Source organism: Gasterosteus aculeatus, chromosome 5, assembly GCF_964276395.1.
Source record: "Gasterosteus aculeatus chromosome 5, fGasAcu3.hap1.1, whole genome shotgun sequence".
Taxonomy (NCBI): Eukaryota; Metazoa; Chordata; class Actinopteri; order Perciformes; family Gasterosteidae; genus Gasterosteus; species Gasterosteus aculeatus.
The window spans coordinates 6,710,576-6,718,308 of NC_135692.1; positions in this window are offsets into that span (position 1 = coordinate 6,710,576).

Here is a 7,733-nt window from a genome sequence, read left to right on the forward strand (position 1 = left end):
GCTGGTTCCCATTTGTCTGAGGTGTGGATTCTGTGTAACTTGCTGCCATGTCTCTGCATTTTGCAGCCGTTAATGAGCACAGGTGCGGCGTTGTCGTGGTTACGAGCACTCACATGCTGCAGGATCTGTCTGTGGCTCACAGCTGCTCCTATGACCTGATTAGTGGAGTCACATGACGCAGCTATGCTTTCTGTCAACAGACCAATATGATAAAGACACTCGCCCCCCTCCCCCCTCCACCCTGACCTCTTCTCACTGTTAATCACTCAGTCAGTCAGTCTGTCTAATTCTCCTCCCCTCTCCCTCTCTATCTCTTCCTCACCACCATTCCCTTCCTCACCCTCTCACCCTCCCTCCCTCTATCTACACCCCCCCACCCAATCCATTAGGTGCGCCGTTGTCGTGGTTACTCGCTCACACGCTGCAGGATCTCTGTCTGTGGCTCAAAGCTGCTCCTATGACCTGATTAGTGGAGTCACATGACGCAGCTATGCTTTCTGTCAACAGACCAATATGATAAAGACACTGGCCCCCCCTCCCCCCTCCACCCTGACCTCTTCTCACTGTTAATCACTCAGTCAGTCAGTATGTCTGTCTATTTCTCCTCCTCTCTCTCTCCCTCTATCTCTTCCTCACCACCCCTCCCTTCCTCACCCTCTCACCCTCCCTCCCTCTATCTACACCCCCCCACCCCACCCAATCCAATAATTTCAAAATAAAAGCCCCATGGAGGGAATTTTTACTGTAATGTTTGTGATGAGGCCTATTAATTAAAAACTTCTTAGTTTGAATAACAAACATTCTGTCTCCCAACCCCCCCTCACCCAATTCCATTATTACAAACTAAAAGCCTCAATGATTATCTGTACCTTAACCATGAAGTGGTTTCGTTGAAATACGCATTGCTCTTTCAAATACTACTATAACCACTACGAATATTACTAGTACTTCTAGTAGAACTACAACTGATACTTCTACTACCATACTACTAGTATTTCTACTGCTATTAATACAACTACTACTAATGTTATTAAAAATACTACTATGGCTAATAGTATCAGTATTCCAGCTGTTTCTACTGCTATTGATACTAAACCGACTTCTACTGCTAGTACTAATACCCAAATTACAACTAACATTACTACAAACAATTTTAAACCTCTTTTTATTCATCTCAGCTTTTGTTATTTCTGTACTTTTTAAAATTCATTTAAGCTCCTGCAACTTCTGTTTTGCAATATTTCACATTTATTTCAGCTGTTTTCATTTCTGCTTTTTCAGCAAATCTATTGAAATTCCTTTCAGCTTCTCCCATTTCTGTATTTTCAACTATTTCAAATTAATTTCAGCTTTTCTAATATCTTTTATTTCAGCAAATGTATTCAAATTCCCTTCAACTTTCTGTATTTTCAGCTATTTTCAAATATTCAGCAAATGTACTCAAATTCCCTTCAACTTTCTGTATTTTCAGCTATTTGTTGGAATGCATTAACGATGCATTCCAAGTATTGTTCTTCGAATCTTTATTAGTTGGAATGCTTTAAGCATTCCAAGTATTGTTCTTCTAATCTTTACTTCAACTTATTAGTTGGAATGCTTTAAGCATTCCAAGTATTGTTCTTCTAATCTTTATTGTTGGAATGCATTAACGATGCATTCCAAGTATTGTTCTTCGAATCTTTATTAGTTGGAATGCTTTAAGCATTCCAAGTATTGTTCTTCTAATCTTTATTGTTGGAATGCATTAACGATGCATTCCAAGTATTGTTCTTCGAATCTTTATTGTTGGAATGCATTAACGATGCATTCCAAGTATTGTTCTTCGAATCTTTATTCTTCAGCTTCTTCTTCTATTTCTTCCGCGGCACCTTTCAACTCCTTCACACTTTCAGCTATTTAAACCGTTCAAATATTAAAATGTTCAGCTCCTTTCTGGCTTGAGGGCTATGACTTTTCAGCTTTCTACCTCTTATGCTTGAATTTATATAAATCAATAATGATTAATATTTTAACATGGTTTTCAAATGGAGTTTGCTTTCAAATCCTCCTAAACTTCTTCAACTTTCAGATTTTTCAGCTTCGCGAATCTTTCAGCTACAGACACCATTTCAACTCTCAAATGTTCACACAAGTCTCAACTATTTTATGAAAAAAACTGCTTCTTGATATCTATTGTACTTTTTTCATAATCACTGATTATGTTTCACTAGTTCTTCGCTCCGTTTCTGACTTTTACATGAGTGTGTATTGCGTCTGCTAGAGGGGGACCTCACGGGCTAGAGGGTGAAGCAGCGCAGAAATCTGGTTAAAAAAGTATGGAACTTCTGTCCTTGCAGCCAAAGTATACACTCTAGAGGCTTCATTTCTTCAGATTAATGAGGGTATGGTTGTGCTGATTGGATTAATGTGTTCATGGAATCCCAGAGTTTTTTAGTTTTGGCGCAAGGAGTGTTTGAGTGACACAACCTCTGCCAAAAGCCCCATAGGCTCCAATACAAATCTGCCGACATATTTCTCACAAAAATCCACAAGGTACACGTTTTGTCAACGGCCATAGGAGCCGTATTTATTACCGGACAGACATAAAAACACATCCACGCGTTCGGTAGAGTCTTGGGTCTCATACAAACGCCGTATTTTTTAGATAGCTGTTATAGTTTTGCGCTGGTTCTCATTTGTTTGAGGTGTGGATTCTGTGTAACTCGCTGTCCTGTGTCTGCACTTTTGCAGCCGCACAGGTGCGTCGTTGTCGTGGTTACGAGCACTCACACGCTGCAGGATCTGTCTGTGACTCACAGCTGCTCCTATGACCTGATTAGTGGAGTCACATGACGCAGCTATGCTTTCTGTCAACAGACCAATATGATAAAGACACTAGCCCCCCTCCCCCCTCCACCCTGACCTCTACTTACTGTTAATCACTCTCAGTCAGTCAGTCAGTCTAATTCTCCTCCCCTCTCCCTCTCTTCCTCACCACCATTCCCTTCCTCACCCTCTCACCCTCCCTCCCTCTATCTACACCCCCCCACCCCACCCAATCCAATAGGTGCGCCGTTGCCGTGGTTACTCGTAAACACGCTGCAGTATCTCTGTGTGTGACTCACAGCTGCTCCAATGACGTGATTAGTGGAGTCACATGACGCAGCTATGCTTTCTGTCAACAGACCAATATGATAAAGACACTAGCCCCCCCTCCCACCTCCCCCCTGACCTCTACTTACTGTTAATCACTCTCAGTCAGTCAGTCTAATTCTCCTCCCCTCTCCCTCTCTTCCTCACCACCATTCCCTTCCTCACCCTCTCACCCTCCCTCCCTCTATCTACACCCCCCCACCCCACCCAATGCAATAGGTGCGCCGTTGCCGTGGTTACTCGTAAACACGCTGCAGTATCTCTGTGTGTGACTCACAGCTGCTCCAATGACGTGATTAGTGGAGTCACATGACGCAGCTATGCTTTCTGTCAACAGACCAATATGATAAAGACACTCGCCCCCCCTCCCCCCTCCACCCTGACCTCTTCTCACTGTTAATCACTCAGTCAGTCAGTATGTCTGTCTATTTCTCCTCCTCTCTCTCTCCCTCTATCTCTTCCTCACCACCCCTCCCTTCCTCACCCTCTCACCCTCCCTCCCTCTATCTACACCCCCCCAACCCACCCAATCCAATCATTTCAAAATAAAAGCCACATGGAGGGAATTTTTACTGTAATGTTTGTGATGAGGCCTATTAATTAAAAACTTCTTAGTTTGAATAACAAACATTCTGTCTCCCACTACGAATATTACTCGTACTTCTAGTACTACAACTGATACTTCTACTACCATACTACTAGTATTTCTACTGCTATTAATACTACAACTACTACTAATGTTATTACAAATACGACTATGGCTAATAGTATTACAGCTGTTTCTACTGCTATTGATACTAAACCTACTATTACTGCTAGTACTACTAATACCACAATTATAACTAATACTACTACTAATATTACTACAAACAATTTTAAACAAATTTAAGCTCCTGCAACTTCTGTTTTTAGAAAATCTATTGAAATTCAGCTTCCCCACTTCCTGTATTTTCAGCAGTTCTTTAAAATAATTTCAGCTATTCTTATGCCTCTATCAACAGCAATTTTTCACTATTCATTTCTGTATTTTTTTGCAATATTTCAAATTTATTTCAGCTGTTTTCATTTCTGCTTTTTCAGCAAATCTATTGAAATTCCTTTCAGCTTCTCCCATTTCTGTATTTTCAGCAATTTCAAATTCATTTCAGCTTTTCTAATCTTTTCAGCAAATGTACTCAAATTCCCTTCAACTTTCTGTATTTTCAGCTATTTTTAAATATTCAGCAAATGTATTCAAATTCCCTTCAACTTTCTGTATTTTCAGCTATTTTTAAATATTCAGTGCAGCTTTCAGCTTTTTGCATTCCAACGCATTTTCAGCAGGAAATGCATTTTCTAGTTGGAAATGTTGTTTTCACACGTGCAAGCAAGTCTCCACTACGGTTGCATTTGTTTACAATTTTCATTTTCATTCATGGAATTCCATCATTCTTCTGAACACATTACAGTAAAGGACAAGCGCTCTGTCGTCTGTTGACACACACACAGACACACATCTGAAGCACCTGCCACCATGCATTGCGATACGTTACGCTCAATAAGCAGAGATTGAGGAGCTGATGTTTGTGCTCCATTGTCTTCTTGATCAAATGGTGCAGCCAGTCTGTTCGTCCCGGAGGAGCTCACCTTATAACCGCTTGATCTGAAGCCCTGAAACCCGTCGGACCAGCTGAGGTACGTCTCTCAGGAGACATGGATGGGACCATGTCTGTGTGTGTCTGTTGTCGGCTGTGCAGTATGTTACACATTCCTAACCCCTCTGCCTCTACAATAGTGAAACCTATTGGACGTTACGGACAAATAGAACAGCAGCTTTGTTAAGAGGAGGACGTCGATCCATTGGCACAAACTCTCAACATAACCTTTGGTTTTCATGCACCGTTGGTGCACACACACACACACACACACACATACGTTGGCTCCCGGCCATGTTAGTCACCTGTAAATGTCTGAATGCACAATGATCACTCGTGCAGTAAAAAAGAAATGCCAATGTCTGCCTGAGAGGAACTCGCGCACACTTTGGTTCGACTGCAGGGGAAACAAAGTTTTCACTACCAGCATCTTTGGCGTACCAGACTCTTTCCTCTAAACACTCTAGATGATATTATATTTGTAATATGCTGACATAAAATATATGAATACATATAATTTCTAAGGAATGCTTACTGAGACTGAAGCTGCTTCAAAGCTTCGCCCGGATCGACTTAGTAAGGGTCCTCTGATCAGGGCTTCAAGCTTCTACTAGCTCGCCTACGCACACACCCTTCTACTACACACACACACACACACACACACACACCTACACACCGTACAGCCCAGAGTTCAACAGCAGCAATTTAGAAACTGAAAATCTAAGTAAAAGTGAAGCAGCTCAACTCTTCCACCGTTTGGAACCACAAGCTGTGAAGCCCGCTGAAGTGAACGTGTGTTTCAGGATTACGATTTTTGCCACTTGTCATTGGAAGCACACAAAGCCAAAGTATGAATATTTATAGATGCTATAAAAAAAAGCAACTAAAATATTGCACAGGTTTGGGATATTCAAAGTGTCTCCTAATGAAGGCGCAACGCTGCTAGTGAGTCAGACCTGCAGGCTCTTGCAGAATCTAGTTCAAGATGAACATTAATTGTTGATCAACAGGCGTGTGCAGTGCCGAGTTGACTAATTGATTCATACACCCATTTAGATTAAAAAGGTAGCCCAATCGTTTTTTCTTCTAATTATGTGGCCAAATAAGGAGATTCTGATGGCTGATAGGATGTACAAGGACATGCATTCCGCCATACTACCGTTCACATTTTCACACTTTAAATAGCTGAAGGAAGTTGGAAATTTGAATTAAAGGATGACGGAAATTATATTTAGGACCTAAATATCCTCTTGCAGCTGCTGTCGGCGGGGAATGGTTTCCTGTTTTAATACTCGCTGCTCCTCCTTACGTAACATACATCTGTGTGGTTCTAACTGTATTTACGTTCAGCATCCCACATCAGAAAAGAGCCACATCAGCAGAAAATGGTAAACACAGAAATAACCAGTATTCCATCACTTTCCATCCGCTTCATCCCCTTTACGCACATGTCAACTTCCTTCTGATCTCGCCCTTCTGTACCTGTCACCCCTCTGCTCCTCAAAGTCTCTCTCTCCCTCCCACTTCCTCTAGACCCGTTTCTCTCCCTCTCTCTCTCTCTATTTCCATCAGCGAGTGGTCCTCTCTCATCTTTGGTCCTCGGCCAGTGGTTTCTCACCCACTGTTCCACCTCTCCCTCCCCCACTTCCTTCCTTCCTTCCTTTCTTTGCTTCTTTTCTTGTCGGGTCTCTTCCCCACTGCCCTACATTTACACTCTTCTTTTCATTCCCTCCGTTACACTCTCCCTCGCCCTGCCTCTCTTTTCACGCAATGGAGTGAAAATCAGAGGAAAGTGGAGGAAATGTTGAGTCCGGAAAGACGAGACATAAAGGAGGGGATTTGGGGGGAGGCGATTAGCGGAAAGAAAAACAAAGAGGCCCTTGTCAATCTGGCTTATAATTCCATAAAAAATTGTACATGTGGTAGTTTACTTTGAGAAAAGCCCTCAAATTGGCCTCAGCCGTGGCATCTGTCGGTGCATGTGTGTGGGTGGGAGGGACACGGGGGTTCTTGCCCAAACTAGCAGGTGTTTATCTGCAGTTTTGCCCATGCACACATGATCAGATTTGTGTGTCTGTGTGTGGTTTTGGCATCACCTGTGCAGGTTGAGGTTTAAACAAAAGGAGGTGGTAAAGCTGGCGCCGGACCTCGGTGACTCTGGAATCCTTCTGACACACACACACACACACACATACACATACTCACGCACGCACACACACTCACACACACACTCACATACGTGCCCATTCGCAAAACAGAAATCTGCTAACACGTGTGTTATCAAAGCTGAAGGCACAAGGGGAGGGTGGGAAAGACACGCGGGAGAAGAAAGGATGGTGTGGAAGTGAGCGGTGGGGGACGGGGACGGGGGGGGACGGGGGGGGCTGGGGGCAGAGCGACGGGGGGGTGAGGGTTGGTGATGCTCGTGCCGTGTGTGTCTGTTTGTGTGTTTGTGGTGGAGGGAGAGAGGAAACGGGGAGAGCAATGAGTAGAGGATGAGCAGGAGGCACCGCAGCAGCTGTTGACCGTCCACATTCCAGGTACAGGACACACACACACACGCACACACACACACACACACACACACACACACAGCCATGCTTTTATGACTTTTAGGGACATTACATTGACTTACATTTATTTCCTTATAACCGGCTTAACCTCAACCCTTAAATTGATTGCATTTTGTTTCCCATAAGGAAGGACAGTCCCCACAACAAAACTATGTTATTAGATCGATGTCCCCACAACACAGGCTGGGATCACACAACACACACAACACACACACACACACACACACACACACACACATAAACATACAAACTGTGGCGGAATTATATTTTGTCACTAATCACTAGTTAGAGTCCATATTCATCTTACTCACTCTCTTCATTTCACCCATCCCCGTTTTTTCTTTCCTCCGGGGATGATGGGAGATGCAGCTGGAAATACCCCCCCCCCCCCCCC